The sequence below is a fragment of the Rhineura floridana genome, chromosome 10, assembly GCF_030035675.1.
Source record: "Rhineura floridana isolate rRhiFlo1 chromosome 10, rRhiFlo1.hap2, whole genome shotgun sequence".
Lineage (NCBI taxonomy): Eukaryota > Metazoa > Chordata > Lepidosauria > Squamata > Rhineuridae > Rhineura > Rhineura floridana.
In genome coordinates this window covers 65,939,493-65,955,221 of record NC_084489.1, presented here as the reverse complement: position 1 = coordinate 65,955,221, position 15,729 = coordinate 65,939,493, and the positions used below count along the sequence as shown (strand labels likewise).

The window sequence follows — 15,729 nt, the reverse complement described above, 5'->3', positions numbered from 1 at the left end:
CAGTGTTTACAAAAATGCATACATTAGGGGAATGTGCATAAAAATGAACACCTTCATGAAAATAACAGATAAAACGTGCATTATATTAGGAGAAATTGCCTGCAAAACTGTGTACAGTAGTCAACACTGCATACAAAGATGCCTTTATTAGGAGAAATTTGTACTAAAATGCTGAAAAAGTTTCATGAGGATTTTTGTAATTGCTGCAGTAATGTGGAAAACTGAATTTAAGACTCGAAAAATGAGAAACTGGGAGAAGCAAAATAGACAAGTTTGTTCCATCCCTATCATCCACACAACATTCCGCATTATTAGTTGTCCTGCAGTGCTGCTTCAATGTTACTCCAAAGTTTCTGCACTATTAGTGTAACAAAAGTGAGACAAACACACACACCTAGAAATATTTGGGATATGAAAAGTTTCACCAGGAAACTCTGGGGCACGCACCAATTTGAAGCAAAGCAGTATGTACGCTCTGAAGCCTTTGCAGGCGCAAACAGAATTGAAAGCGAGATTGCCGATCATTGCCCTGAAACCATCAGCACAAAGCCCAATAAAAAGGACATTTGGATGGTCCCATAACTATACTCTCAAGAAAGCCGTGTAGTGTGTTAAAAGCAAATGTCCACTGAGCAACAAAAAAACAAAACCTAAACTGACTTCGGACCACCTCCCTCTTTCAAATCCTCTTCCCATCAGAAGCTGACTGAGATTGAACGTGCAGCCTTCCTAATCTGAAGCAAAAGTAAAACGGCTGGGAAAACAGTGTGCCTTCCAGGGGCTCCTTTGTTTTGTTTGCCAATGACATCACAGATTTCAGAGAGATTTCACTTCCTCAGGATGCTGGCTATCTCCCCAGATTTTCCGACTTGTCAAGGTTTAGCCAGGGCAGCTCTGGAAACATGAGCCAGACCCTCTTTGGCTATCTCCAAGCTGCACTGGACATGCTTAAGTTTTTTTTTCTCTTCAAGACTTGCTCACACAGCCCTTGCAGAAAAGAGAGGAAGCCGTGAGATCACCCTCTTCCTACTGACCTTTTTTTCCTTTTCCTGCAACAGAACAACACTCACTAAGATGATTGGTTTTAAAGAGAAGCAATCATTCTGGAGCAACACACATTCCTCCCCAGCCATGTGAGTGCTAGCAAGGATATTGCTTGATGCATTCAAACACTCTGCTTAGGAATTTCTCATAACCAATTCTCTCTCTAATATGTAAGCAAAAAAACCAAAAGTTGACTGGAGAGGGTCAAACAAAATGCATATTGTTCTCAAATGCCAAACTTTTTCACTTGCCCATTCATTTCAACACTGTTGCCATTTCTCTAAATGCTGTCTCCCTTCAACAAGATCCCCAAACATTTAAGATCTAAATCAAGTGCAGGGAACCTGTAGCCCACCATCCTTGACCACTGGCTACACTGGCTGGAGCTGATGGGAGTAGGGAGTCCAACAGCATCTAGATGGCCACCGGTTCCCCACCCCAGAGCTAAATGAAAGCCACTTTTCACAGAGAAGATTTTTTTGGGGGGGGGAGGGAGGATATTTTGTATGTATGACAAGCAGATGGACCTATTCTGAACATATACAGCAGGAGTAGCTGGAGAAAGAGTGCCAGTTGCTGGAAGCCGCAGGAGATGAGAGTGCTCTTTTGCTCAGACCCTGCTTGTGGGCTCCCCATAGGTATTTATTTGGCCACTGTGAAAACAGGTTGCTAGGTTAGATGGATCTTGGCTTGATCCAGCAGGGCTCAACTTGCATTCTTAACATGGTATTGGAGGCAAGAAGAGAGATGATAGGATTGATCCTGGATGTTGCTTCACTCCCTGCAACAAAGTACCAGCACTGCAATGGTGTCGCTCCCAGCCACAATGCAAAGAAGACTGGGACTGCCTATAGTTTGAGAAGAGAAAGAACTTAGCATTTATCATTCAGCATCCTCAGAACCCTCCACTTTTAGTTAAAATATAACATGGCCCAAATCCAGATAAAGTGAACCATACTTGCTCCATTCAGAACAAATTAGTGGCTGGTGACTGCTTTAAGTCTCCTGCTATTCAATGGGACTGTGGCACTTATTTATTATTAAATTTATATCCCGCACTTCCTCCCAAAGGAACCCAGGGCGGCAATGAAGCATGACCTTCTTTGGATTTGAGTTGGGTCTATTTGGACACAGCAGCTTGTCTTTCACTGTCCCATATAAACACACACACACCTGCCACACTGTGTGTGAAGTGACATACGAGAGAGTAGGATGAAGACAACATGTCAAACATCACTTGGCAGAAACAGGGGAGGGAAAGCATTATGATTGGGAAGAAAAAGGATGTACATGGTTGTTTATAGTTGAACTGAAATTATAAATCTAGTAACTGTCAATAACAAACAAGTAAGTTTCTAGTCCATATGATCACAAGGAAACACATAAAAATGCCATGTATTGCCTAGGGAGCTCTCCAACGTCTAAGGAATGCAGGACTGAAAGGGTAAGCCTCCTTTAAAAGAAGGGCTGGAAGGAACAAGGAGTGAAGAAGTGGGGCAAAACTAGCTGGAAGATTAAGATGGAAGTTGCTTGTATTAAATCACAATAAAATATTGGTTTTTGGCTCAACTAAAGGAATATCACAAGAACTAAGTATACTTTCACAGCGTGAGAGGGCAACATTTTATTATTCTGCGTAACTCCTTGAAATGCCACAAGAGAAGGAGGAGCAAGATAATGCAAAATAAAGGTAAGCACATCCCCTCAATTAGCATAATTTAAAGCCATGTGGACAGTGTAGTGGGCCTAAACCTGTGGAACTCCCTCCCAACTGAGATTAGACAGGCACCCGCCTGTTGAACTTCAGGCACATGCCTAAAACTTTCTTGTTCCAGCAGGTTTTTGGTTTTATGAAGGTTTATTGTTTTATTGTTTATTTTCTGTATAGCTTTCTTTAATGTATGCCACTTAGAAATGCAAATATTAAGCGGTATATAAGTGTTTTAAGTATAAATAAATACATCCTTTATACAAGTCACAGAATCCAGCTTTTCTTGGTGCAGAATTTCAGCTCCTCTGGTGAAGCATTTTAAGCCCCCAATGAGGGCCCATCCGCTGGAGTCATATAGTTTTCCCTCACGGGAAAGTGTTCCTCATTAAGAGTCCTGGATTTTTCCTTTTCTAACAAAAGGCAAACAAAACAAATGTGTTCCTACTCTTTGGAATGATCAAACGAAACATTAATTTATGAAGTACCACCCACAGACTTTCCTTGCTGATGTGCCCCGGGAGTTGTCTAAATAACTGGAAATATAATGAAAACAATGTAACATCTATCCCTAAGCCCCACCCTCCCATTTTTCACAGAAAACAAAAATATTATTAAAAGGACGGGAGCAAAAGAGTCAATGTGGGAGAAAAACAAAACACACATTCAATTGTGGCGAGTAGTACTATATAACTACAACAAAGGGCACAAATTTGTGTTTTTTTAAAGGAAAAGCAGCAAAGAATGGCCTGTGGTTGTTACAATGAGGAATGAGACAACACACACACACAAAGTAATATCAAGCACAGCCAGATGAAGTCAACTTGAGGTGAACAGCAGATTCCTTAGTAGATGGGTGGTGCTGAATCAGAGATACCCATCAGGTCATGCCTAAAAAAAGAACAGTGAACAGCAGCCAAGATAACTACTGAAGCTTCTTTGATGCCTATAAAGAAAGCACATCAGTCTCCAACACTGCAGTTTGAGACACAGAGAGAAAAAGAGAAATCTGTTTCTGCTTTCTTTTTTATCCCAGGATGCCATGTTCTACTTTCATATAAAATCTAAGACCATCGTCATCTTCAGAAATCATTAAGCACTAATTCTTCTCTCCTTGAAATCCTTCAATTCCAGCTAGTTATTATAAGAACTGTGTAACTAAGAAACAGTACCCAAGTTTACTCATTTCCTCCTCCCTCCCAATCCCTTTGCCTCTTGTGTCATGTCTTTTATATTGTAAGCCTGAGGGCAGGGTCTGATTTCTGATTAAGACAGACATTTCAGAGTATGCCCAGATGGCACAGTTCACCCAAAGGAAATAGCACCAAATCTTTGGCACGGCCTGTTTGCAAAGCTGTATCTTTGTCCAGTTTCTACACGTCCAGGTCAGATGCTGGCTTTGACTCCTTATCCTCATAATAACCCGTCTTATACAAACGGCTGTTAAGACAAGGAAGGCTGGAGTCAGGTTTGTGTACATGGGGTTTTTTAAGAGTGTTGTGGGCATTATCACAGAGATGTGGCTCGGGGTACGAACTTTCATCCTACTCTTCCTGCTGGCAAAACAGGTTTTCAGATTGTTTTTAAAACCTGCAAAACAACCGTTTGGCTAGGGATGGGGAAGAAATCGGATTCAGTGCAAATTTAAAGGTGAGCCTACCTAATTCACACTTTCTGAAACAATACATGAACCGAAACACCACCATCCTACAAAATTTGCACTTATTCGCATTTTGCAATGCAGTTCTCCAGTCATAATGTATGTTCAAAAATGCACATATTAGTTCAGTGTACATTAAAATGCTTATGTTGGTGAAAACAACATACCAAAGTGCATTATATTAGGGAAAATAGCTTTGCAAAAAAGTGTGTATTGGGCAAAATTGTACACAATCACGTATATATTAGGAGAAAATTCATAATAAAATTCTAATGAATTTACATAAAGACTTTTTTAAAAAATCACAAAACTGATGTGGAAATGAGGAAAACTGAAGATTGGGAAAATAAGAAATTCAGAGAAACTAAAACTGACAGATTAGCCCATCCTTAACCACCCCTGGCATGTGGTCCCCAGAAGTCTGTCCAAAAAGGAATGCTGCCCTTGGGTGGAAAAAGGTTCCCCATATGTGCCCTAAGCCACCCCTCTCCAAACTCTCAACACCCCTCCCACATTTTTACCTCTTCCCTCCTATTAGGGCTGCAGTAGGCCTCAGGCTCATATTTCTGACAGTCTTCCCTTTCCTCACCCATGCCTCCTAATCATCCCGTTAATTAAACCGTCAACCAACACCCTGCAATTTTTGAAAGTACAGGACAGGTCAGGAACTCTTTCCCCTCTGGAAGAACCAATTCAAGAGATATGAGAAGAAACTATTTTACTGTTTCTTATCCATCTTTACTAGTTTTGGGGGGGAAACCCCAGAATGAATTCCACTGGTTTTAAAAGAGAAAAAAAGGGGGGATGTCAAAGCAGCCTCCACTGGCATTCCACAGGGAAAACGTCACAGCCTCCTCGAGTTCTTTGGCACAGCAGAATGTGTTTCCTCAAGGCACAACTTCTCTTTCACAGTTTTTGATGAACATGTTTGAAGTGTATGTTAATCAGAAATGGAAATATACAGTCAACCGCCCCCCAAGAAAAGCCATTAAACTAAATAGATTAGTCTTTCCTATTGATTGCAGTTGCCACCTAATTTGTAAGATTCTGAGGACTACATCAAGCCCCTCCCCCCAAAAAAAACTTGTTCACATGAACAGCATTAAAAACGATTCAGAGTTCTGTCCAATTTTATACAAGATCACACAATCTGCATTGAACCTTGAGTGTGAGGGAATGTTTTAAGAAGGAATTGAACATGGAGTTTATATGGCAAGTAACATTGGTTGCCATGATCAAAAGGAACACATACATCTACTAATCACAACAGGATTACTTAGCCATTCAGGTTTGGATTCGGGGGGGGGGGCTGTGAAACAAAATCACTTGTTGATTGGGACATGGATGGAGATGAAACAGACAACCCACTAGGCCAAGAGACAAAGATCTAAGTGTTCTGCTTGCTCACTTGCCCCGATATTGATGTGAATCGCTTTGCTAGGCATCTGGATTAGCAGTACAGATTATCAGGGGTACAGAAAGGATTTATCTGATGTATTTATTTGGATGCTTAATTACTGTACACTTCAGAGTGACTTGACACAATAAAGCAAACATCAACCTAGCTCTGAGTAAGGGCTAAGAGACAATCTCATAATCCATTAGTTTTTTTGCCTAACTGTTGATTTCCCAGCTACCTGGTTGGTGCTGACCCACGATGGGGCCTTCATGGTGGTGGTTCCCCCATTTGCAGAATGTCCTCTCCAGTGAGGTGTGCCTGTCTCCTTCATTAACAACATTCAGGAGGGATTTAAAAACATTCCTGCTCCCCCAGGCATTTGAGGTCTGAAAGAGACTGTTCCCAGCAACCTTGAGATTATCATATGTGAGGGTATGTGACTTTTAACATATTTTAGACTTTCTTGGTGTTTTAAAATGCTTTTAGATGCTCTTAGTATTTTCAAATGTTCTAAATAAGTTTGTTTTTAATTTTAATTACATTGTTTCCCTACTTTGTTGTTTGCCACCTTGAGCTTCTTTGGAAGGAAGGGCAGCTTTGAAATTTAATAAACAGTAATATTATTCACTTTGACAGTGAATTTCACATGCTTCTGTTGTTTATCTTGTTATTGCATTGATATAGCCTTTTAAAAATACTGTAAACATGTTGTCACTACTCCAAAAATCCATGCAGTCATATTAAAATCTGCAAATATAACCAGTGGATACTGGGGTCTCTGATGTCAATGGGGCAGTGAATCCACTCCAGGTTTTAGTTTGAACTTTCACGGAGCTGTCCAAGATGCACCTTGTTAATTTAACACAGCTACCCCTCTGGAAGTTATCTGTAAGGCAAACTGTATTTGGTGAAATTCTGTTGTCTGCATAACTGTCAAGGGTCTCCTCCTCTGATCATATGAGGGGAGGGGGACGCATAGTGTTAACTGTGTCCCATACTTCAGGTTGGGATGAAAGATGAACATCCCCTGAGTCTGTCTGATAAAGTTGAAAACTAGACCATTTTTTTGGATTCAAAAAGCAGATGAGGCCAGGACTTTAGAAGTTTCATTATTACCAGAGATTCTGCACAGAGAAAATATCAAAATAAACTGAACTGGCCAGCAGTAACTAGATCCAGCTAAATATCCTACAAAATGAATGAAACAAGGGTTAGGAAGCAAAGTTTTCCCACCAATTTTCAAACTTCCTGACATATCAGAAGACAAATTCAATAGGTTCAAACTTTTAACAAGAGCTACGTTACACAATTTCATAAAGGAAATAGCTCTAGGTGATAGCATTTTAAAAAAAAGTTAATAGTCAACAGTTCCAGCAGACCTGCAATTGCCTCTGCTGAATTTCACAGAGAATCTCAGACTCACCACAAACCACGGCAGGAAGGTCACACTGCAGCTAATCTCAGATGCTAAGCTGAAAGTCACTGGAGCATGGAAAGAGTGGCAGGCTCTGCTGGTCTCACAAAATTGGAGGGACAACGTAAGAGCAGAAATGATTACACAAAGCTGTGCTGGAGGACTTCCTTCTTGCTGAGCTGTGCCAGAGTCCCAGCTCCTGGCAGGGTGGGGTGGGGTGGAGAAAGGATGAAGCTAAGGCCCTCCGCAGTCTAATCAGAAGCAGAGTCCCCTAGTGGCTCCGAGCAGTGATCTCTGGACGAATCATACAGTCTTTGATAATGCCTAAAACTACTGTCCAAAGGCTTCCATTTTTTATACTGTAATGAGAAATCATAATCAGGTGTTGTTGATACAAACCAAGAGTTTCAGGGTCTTTTTCTTTTAGGGATGAGACGGCAAGAAGAAAGAAGGGGAGTGAGGGAATATCCACAAATCTCTTGATTTTACAGGAAGCAAATCCAATTCCTCGTTCAAGCCACAAGGTGTCAGAGTTTTAAATCTCAATATCCATACCTCTTGAAACTTTTTTTCATGTGAAGCACAACTTCTAGGATTCAGAATTTTAGATCCGTTAAAGAATTGTATAATTCAGTGAACCGGCTGACTAAAGTATATAAAAAAGGATGCCTTTGGACAGTAATATGAGGTGTTATCAAAGACTATATGACTTGCCAAGAGATCTCTAAGATTTAGATTCCTTGTTTGAACTGAGTAAGTAGAGATCTTTTTAATAATTAATCCTTTGTGATATTTTGCTCTTAAGATAGTTCTTTTTGTGATGTATTGTTCCCTACCCTTTTAGCCTTGAGGCTTGACGTTTATATAGCTGAAATGCATTGGGCTCTTTGATAAAATAAACTACTTACAGCATCTTGTGATTTCCCCCCCACTCTTTTCCTGGCTTTACTTGGAGGCATACCTTCTTTTGTTTTTTTGTCAGTGCAGTGAGCACACATGTGCCAGATGCTTTTATAAGGATCAAAGCACCCCCTGATTCACTCTGGCCTATTACTGATAGAAGAACTGGATTCCCATTGGTAGGCTGTGGACGATAGGATCACACCTGATTGAAGGTGGGTCACATTAATGCAGCCACCACCATTTTTAAAGAGTTTTGTACAAGAATGCAATTGTCAAGCATTCATTAGTGGACAGCGGACGTACGCATGGGGATGGCACTGTGGCAGCAGGCTGTGCCCCAAACTATGCATACTCATTAGAATGTCAGCAGGAAGCCCCCCCCCTGCACAAATGCAGAGGAAAACCCTTCTTTTGAATGGTCATTGGTTGTGTGACTCTGCTCATGGCAATATAGTCAGACCATTGGCCCATTTGGCACAGTCTTCTCTAAACCAGCGGTTGGGAACTTCTGGCCCATGCTCTCCTTGGCCTTATCTGCACACAACAAATGGGCTTAGAAAAAAGGCCCCGGTCAGGTGAATTCTATTTTTGTGTGTGTCCTAAGCCTGTCTGCCAGCAGAGTGCAATTTTTGGAAGGAGGGGGGTGGCAACTGGGAAGAAAAGGTTAATCATCCCTCACCTTGCCTCTTTTTTAAAAATCACATAGATTGCTGTCTTTCCTCCTTTAGCAGCTCACTGTGTTCCTCTGCTGGGTGCTGAGAAAAGGCTTTGATGGGTAGGCCTTGGGAAGGAGGGGCGCGTGTGAATGAACGGATGAGTGATGGATGCAGGAGTGCGAATGGGGCATCCTCGCCCGCTTTGGCCTTGCCCACCATCAGTATATGGCCCCTATGCACTTTCCCCCAAGGGAAATGACTTTAAAACCTTTTAACCAAGTTCAAACAGAATTTCTAGCCACCACGAAATGCAGGAGCAGTGCAGGCCTCCTGGCCACCTTGGCCGGAACACCTCACTCTGAGTAAGACTCCCTTGGCCCCTCCTCAGAGCAAGACAGGGAGAGTGACACAGAGAAACTGCCATGTTGCCATGGGGCGAGGAGGAGGCGGCCCTGGCAGCAGCAGAGCCACACCACCCTGCACACACACCCCAAATGATTCTGCCTCTTGAGCTGGCCCTGAGGGCATTTAAAATGAAAGATCTTTTATGCTTAATAGTTGTGAAGGTGAGCAAAATCTATGTGTCAATTTCTCACTCAGGATATGACTACCAAAATTCCACCTTTTGTGCAACTGTTAAGGTCCTGTTCAACTGGTCACCCTGACCCTAGCTCTTAGAGGCAAGGAAAAATAAGGATACACTTGGGAAAGGGTGGTTAATAGAAATAGGCCCCGTGTGGCAGTCTGAAGTGAAGAGGGGTCCCTGTTTGGCTGTCTGGCTCTTCTGCACCTCCTGGCTTGGGGTGGTGGTGGCATACAGGCTGAATCCCTGCTGGACATCCTCCAGAGCCCAGGTCCTGAACCCACTGCAAGCCTGAGCCCTGAATGTCACCCCTCTCATTTACTATCTGAAGAAGCAAGATCTTCCCTCAAATATCACTAACATACCTTCTTTGTACTTCATAGGTACAGCCTATGTAACAATGAGGTGGCAGCACATGTGTTCAAGAGATGTTCAAGACTTGCACCTGGGTAGCAGAGGACAAAATAAAATGAAAAGACAGGTGGGAAGAGAGTCGGTTCTAGACACATCCAACGGAAGGAAGACAGGAGAGAAAAAGAAGCAGAATCATCCACAGATAAGGGACTTCGCTCTAGAACCTTGCTCAAATCCCTACCCACTTGGGAGATTCAGATGTCATTTTCTGTCAGCCTCTGCTCTCCAGCTATAAAATGGACGCAAGAGCAACTTACGTTACCGGTCAAGCTGGTTCAGAAGGAATTAAAAGCATTATCTAACCTGGACAGAGGTGTAGTCATGCAGGGTCTCAGGGGGTCTTAGACCCCTTACTTTTTTGGGAGCCAGGTCCCAGCAGGGTCCCTATGTCTTCAGCATCCTATGAGCCAATCAGTGTGAAAGGCGAGTGTTAGCCACTGAGAAGAGTCTTCTAGCATGTTTCCTTGCCCTTTCCTGCTGATTGGAGCCAATCAGAGTAAACGAGGTGAGTCAGCCGCTGCAAAGACTCTTTTCAGTAGCTAACACACTCCCCTTTCACACTGATCAGCTCCTAGGGATGTCTGTAATCTTAGAAGGTTGTATAATCTTAGAAGTGGTGTGGCTGTGACTATCATGAAGGGACCCTGCACTTCTGAATTTGCTACTACACTACTGATCCTGGGTGCCCTACAGAAATTAGGAATGATTTCTGTAGAACTACCAGTATGGGTAGCACTTTTATTCTTGCACTAATTTTGGAAAGCCATTACAACACAAATCAAAGTACCAAGTTGTCAGTGACAGACTGACTTGTAAATGTATGCTGGGTATGTGTAGATGCTGTGAACCATGTTGCTCTATAGGTCAAAACGTATGTACTAACAGACATCTTTCAGTACGTTACTACGATCTCTGTTCTATTGTATTTTACACTATGGTGCTCTCAAGACAAATTTGGCCAGGCCTTCCATAGATGTTAACACATCCCATCAGCCTACAGAGGTATCTACACTAGGATTCTACAGATTTCACTGAGGCCACCGAAGACCGACTTACACTTTTCTTTGTAAGCTTCCCCCAGCATTCCACCAGGCCAACACAGATCTTTCGAACAATGCACAATAGCAGGCGAGATAACCTTTTCCACTAAAGGAGTGGAAAGCAACATCTGTTAAAACCCAAATACATGGGTGTGCTAAAAAGCCCAAAGGGCTTTGGAGGCGCAGCTCTTGATGAGTTAAGAAAGCTCAAGAAAGAAAAGTTAAAAGGCAGGAATGATTGCACGCTGTGCTACATTCCCCTCCACCAAACACACATACACTCCAGCTCAAAGTTAATCAGGGTGGACTTCAGCCAAATCTGTTAACGGGGAAGACTCAGGCCATGTTTCACAAAGAGCAGGTCACCTCTTCCAAGAACTTCAGAAACCATCACCCTGAAGATAAATATACTCTGGCCCAAATGAAGCCCGCATTTGTGCAGGTGGCTGCTTTGGCAGTCCAAAAAAAGCATTTGTCCAATGATCTCGCCATAATTAAGCGCAGTTTTTCAGGGATGATTTGCTTTCCTCTTCATAAAACAAAACGTTCTTTGTTTATTCCACCCATTGTGTTCTTTAGATCATAAGAGACAAGTCTAATTACGTATCTACAGAACAATGCACCACTGTAATCTGTCAAAACTGGAAAGGATAAGGTTGTTGTTGTTGTTATATGACTTCAAGTTTATTACGACTTATGGTGACCCTATGGTGGCGATCCTCAAATCACTTTAGTCCTGTTTGCTACTCCAAAATAAGTAATCTGGGGGTAGAAGTGCTAATAAAGTCACAATCAACTTTATACACTGGGCGGCATGCCAACTGCATCCTCGCTGAATCTGTTTATCACAGACCTTCCCAGGAGCAAATTAAGCATAGAATACCTCACCAGAGAATATAAGAGCATCAGGTCTCATACAAGGACCTGTGCCCTCCAGGTATTGTTGTCGACAATTTCCCTCATCCCTGACCATTAGCCTCACTGGATGAGGTGCCGGATTGGCTCTGCTGGTGGGTTTGCACTGCACCAAACTCCCTGACCACTCTCCTTCCCAAAAAGCAGCAGCGACTCAGCTGTCGGGAGGTCAGGTGAGCAGGACCATTCTGCCACGCCGTCCGCATCTGGCAACATCCACACAATTAGCAACTGCATGAATGGTCTGTAATTAGTCAACTACAGGCACAGGAGAGCAAGCCAGATTGGGACCCATACATGTGGGGTAGGAGGGCTTAAACCCTTTGCCCCCCCCGTGGTACCAATCAGGATCAGTGCCCTGCACGCCTGCAGTTTGCATTGGGGAAAAAACCCTCTCCCATTCATTCCTATCACTGAGTTTTGCAGTGGCTTGTGGTGCATGTTCATTAGTGGGAAGGGTTTCATCTTTCTTCACCAAATTGTCTTGGACTGACCCTGGAATGAATGGATCTTAAAAGAGGTTGTTAAATGGTGGTGAACAAGAAGATTTGTTTCAGCTGCTCACCATGCACCCAAACCCTATTGCACATCCCAATCAAAGGAACCGTACCTTTCATTAAACACTTCCCATAGGTTATGAAGTTTTAAAACCCTACCGTACTTGTTCATAGCTGCAATTCTATTAAGCACACGCACACCCTAAAGCTGACTGTGTCAACATTGCTGAGGAGAAGTTACTCATTCTTCCTATTAGAAATGCAACGTTCCTAAATCAGCAGACAAGTGTGTGGCATTTTACAGTCCAAATTGATTGCATCTTGGGAGAGAGGCCCAGAGAATGGGAGACATGGGGTTCACTGCAGTCTTCAACAACCATTTCATTCAATACATTTATAGCACATAGTCCTGGAGAAAGCTTTAGCTGGGAAACAACAAACACTCAGGATATGCAGTGGCAGCAGGATCCTGGCATGGAGAATTTAGTACACTTGCGCATCCTCTTTGCTTTAAGGGTTGGATGACTAAGACCCAACACCCCCTGCAAGTACCAGATGTGTCTCATGCCCCAAGTTAATTGCATTTAAAGAGCACACAGACCAATCCAAACCTGTCTGGAAAGGGATTGCGAATAATACAGTGTCCATAATTGCTGTCAATAGGAAATGGTCTTAGTTCAGCAGTAGAGCATCAGCTTTGCATGAAGAAAGGTCCCGGGGTATGGTCTGCAGGCACACAAGGCCTTCACCTTGCTGAAGCTAAACAGATCTGCATCTGGCCACTGCTTGGATGGAAGACCACCTGGGAACCACATGAAATGCCGCCTTGGGTTTCTTGATGAAAGAAAGGCAGGATATAAATGTAAGAAAATAGGTAAATAATAAAAAAATTAATCCCTGGCATCTCCAGGCAGAGTGGGGAATATCCCCTGTCTGAAACCCCGGAGCTGCTGGCAATCAATGTAAACTATGATGAACAAAATGGACCAGCAGTTTGAAGGCAGCTTCCTGGGTTCCTCTGATCAGTTCAAGACTACAGAGGAAGTACATTGACAGGGTGGAGGAAGGAGGCAGACTGCATGGCCAGGTGGAGGGGGTACTGCATGCATTTATGTAATTTGCTAAAAAGCAGTATGGGAGAGACATTTGATTTTTGTTTCTTTCCAATTTGATTTCTTTATAGTGAAAACAGTGTAGAGAGAGGTGTCAGCATTCAAACCATACAGAAAGCCTCCCCCCCATAACCAATGTACATGGGCTATTAATAACATATTGGCAAGCGGCCAAGAGAGGACACTCTGCATATGGTCAGAGGCACTCACCTTCATTACTGCTTTGGATCTTTCAATCTGAGCTCTAGAATTTAAATCAGGATCTAGACTTGGGCTCTCGCAAACTTCGATTCAAGTTTAGGTCCAATATTTTTAAATCACTATTCAATCTAAGACATACCTAACTATTCAAACAGAAAGATTCAGAAACAAAACACATTCACTAATATAAAATCTCCCCCTTGAAAAAGGTTTTCACCTTTGGCACCTAGGTAACATTTTTGTTTCTGAATCTTATGGAGAGGAACATTTGCTAGGCACGCTTTGGGCAGAATGGACAGTGTTCCTGCAGCAAACTTGATATCCATGAAGCCTCCCTGCATGACCTTGGACAAATCACATTCTCTACCTCACAGGGTTGTCGTGAGGATAAGATTAGGAGGGTGTGAGACAAAGGTGCATGAATGGCAGCCCTGATTTCCAGAAGGGCATGTGATATAAATAAAATCTCATCTAAAATCTCTATTCATGTCTCCGCCCAAAAATTCAAATTCAATGGGGGGGGGTTGTCAGAAAAGATACATACATACCTTTAATAATAATAATAATAAAAAAGGACAAACCCAAAGACCTCAAAACCGTCCAGCAGATATGCAGAATGCTCTCTGTGGTGAGAGGAAGGGCACTCTGCACATGCTCAAACGCATTACCTGTTAATCGAGTAGTGAAAACCCACTCCAGGGCTAAAACCTCCTCAGGGCCCAATCCATCTCTTGGATCCTAACCCCCCTCCCGCAAAGAAAGGAGTGAAAAGGGAAGCCACAATTAGATCTCTGCGCCGCGCGCCCCAAAAAAACACACTCTGAGTGAACCACTCAACCAGCCAAACTGCAAAGCGTGTGGAGAGGCTTCCCGGCACACAAATTTGTACATAACACGAGATGGGGGGGGAGAGGTTCACTGCTGCCCCCCACTATCGCCGGCCGAATACAGTCGAAATCTCCTGGACTGTCCCGCTCGTAGTACATGGAGCCAGAGCCGCACCCTCTCTGGGACCTCCAAAAAAGAAAAGAAAAGACAGCGGGGGGGGGGGGAGAGAGAAAGGGCAGAAAAGAGAGACACCCACCCACACCCTTCGGCTCCGGCAAGACGGCAGAAACTTTGGCGGCGCTGGGGTGGAGAAACGCGGGCAGCTACGTGACAGCGAGGCCGGCTTGGAGACGGGGTGGGCGTTTCTTCCCCCGAGGCCTCTTTACAGCGGCACAACCCACCGCCCCGATCCTAAAGAGGAGGCGAAGGGCGAAACCACACGGTCGGCGACTTACCCGCTGGATCGTCGTCCCCCGTGGCTCCCTCGCGGCGTCCGAGCCCTGCGAGGAAGAATCCGTGCTGAGCATGCCTGGTGAGGAAGACAGAGACATGCTGAGGCTCCCCCCTCTCCTCTCCTCTCCTCCCCTCCCCAGCGCTACACTGACTCTGAGGTGAGCGAGGAACTCTCCCGGCAAGTTCTCAAACGCTCCTTCTCCTCCTCCTGCCTGAGCACCTTGTAGGCTTCCGTAAGTTTTCTCCGTCTTTAAAAAGGAAGCCAATCCTCTTTTGCATCCGTCTTCGCCTTGTATAATTCCAGTTTCTATCCTTGGGTTGTTTATCAGCAGCCACCCACTCACCCGCTCCCATCATTTTTATTTTAGCCCGAGGACATCTGCAGAAATCTGCACCGTTGTGATTCAGCAGGGATGGTGGCACCCTAAGTTCAGAAAGTGGCACAGGAACTTCACGTGACGGCTTGATCAGGTTTTTGAAAGAGAGACCGCAGATCATCGAAGTCAGGGATGGGGAACTCGTTTCAGCTCAAGGGCCGCATTCACTTCTTGGCAACTTTCTGGGGGCCGCATGTCAGTGGTGGGCAGGGCCAGGGGTAAAAGTGGGCAGGGCACCAACTACATTTTACTCTTGTGCAGTAGGCTAGTTTCTACACAACACACACACACCTCCCTCCAGGCAAGCAACAGGCATTATTGGAGTTCAAAGTTGATTCAACCTTATGTTATGTAAAGCAAAACTAAGGCAAATTTGGAAGGAGATGTTGAGGTGGAACAACTAGGAATTTCAAGGGACAAAAATAGCACAATCCTGCACATAACTTCTCAGAAAAGAGTCAGTGGAACTTCCTCCCAAGTAAGTGTGTACTCTCACAGCCACATCCTCACCAGACATTTATTCCA

General features: G+C 43.7%; 1 protein-coding gene across 8 annotated transcripts in view; it reads right to left on the bottom strand.

Annotated features, from left to right (window-relative positions):
- Positions 1 to 15,729, bottom strand: part of JCAD (junctional cadherin 5 associated) — a 96,451-nt gene that overhangs the window by 32,886 nt on the left and 47,836 nt on the right. For 2 of the 8 annotated variants that reach the window (XR_009758062.1, XM_061586007.1), the window contains exon 1: positions 14,830 to 15,037. The exons of 1 other annotated variant lie outside the window; for it this stretch is intronic. The gene's annotated coding sequence lies outside the window, so the exon portion shown is untranslated. 5 more of the 8 variants (XM_061586011.1, XM_061586009.1, XM_061586010.1 and 2 more) reach the window with 5 other exon arrangements.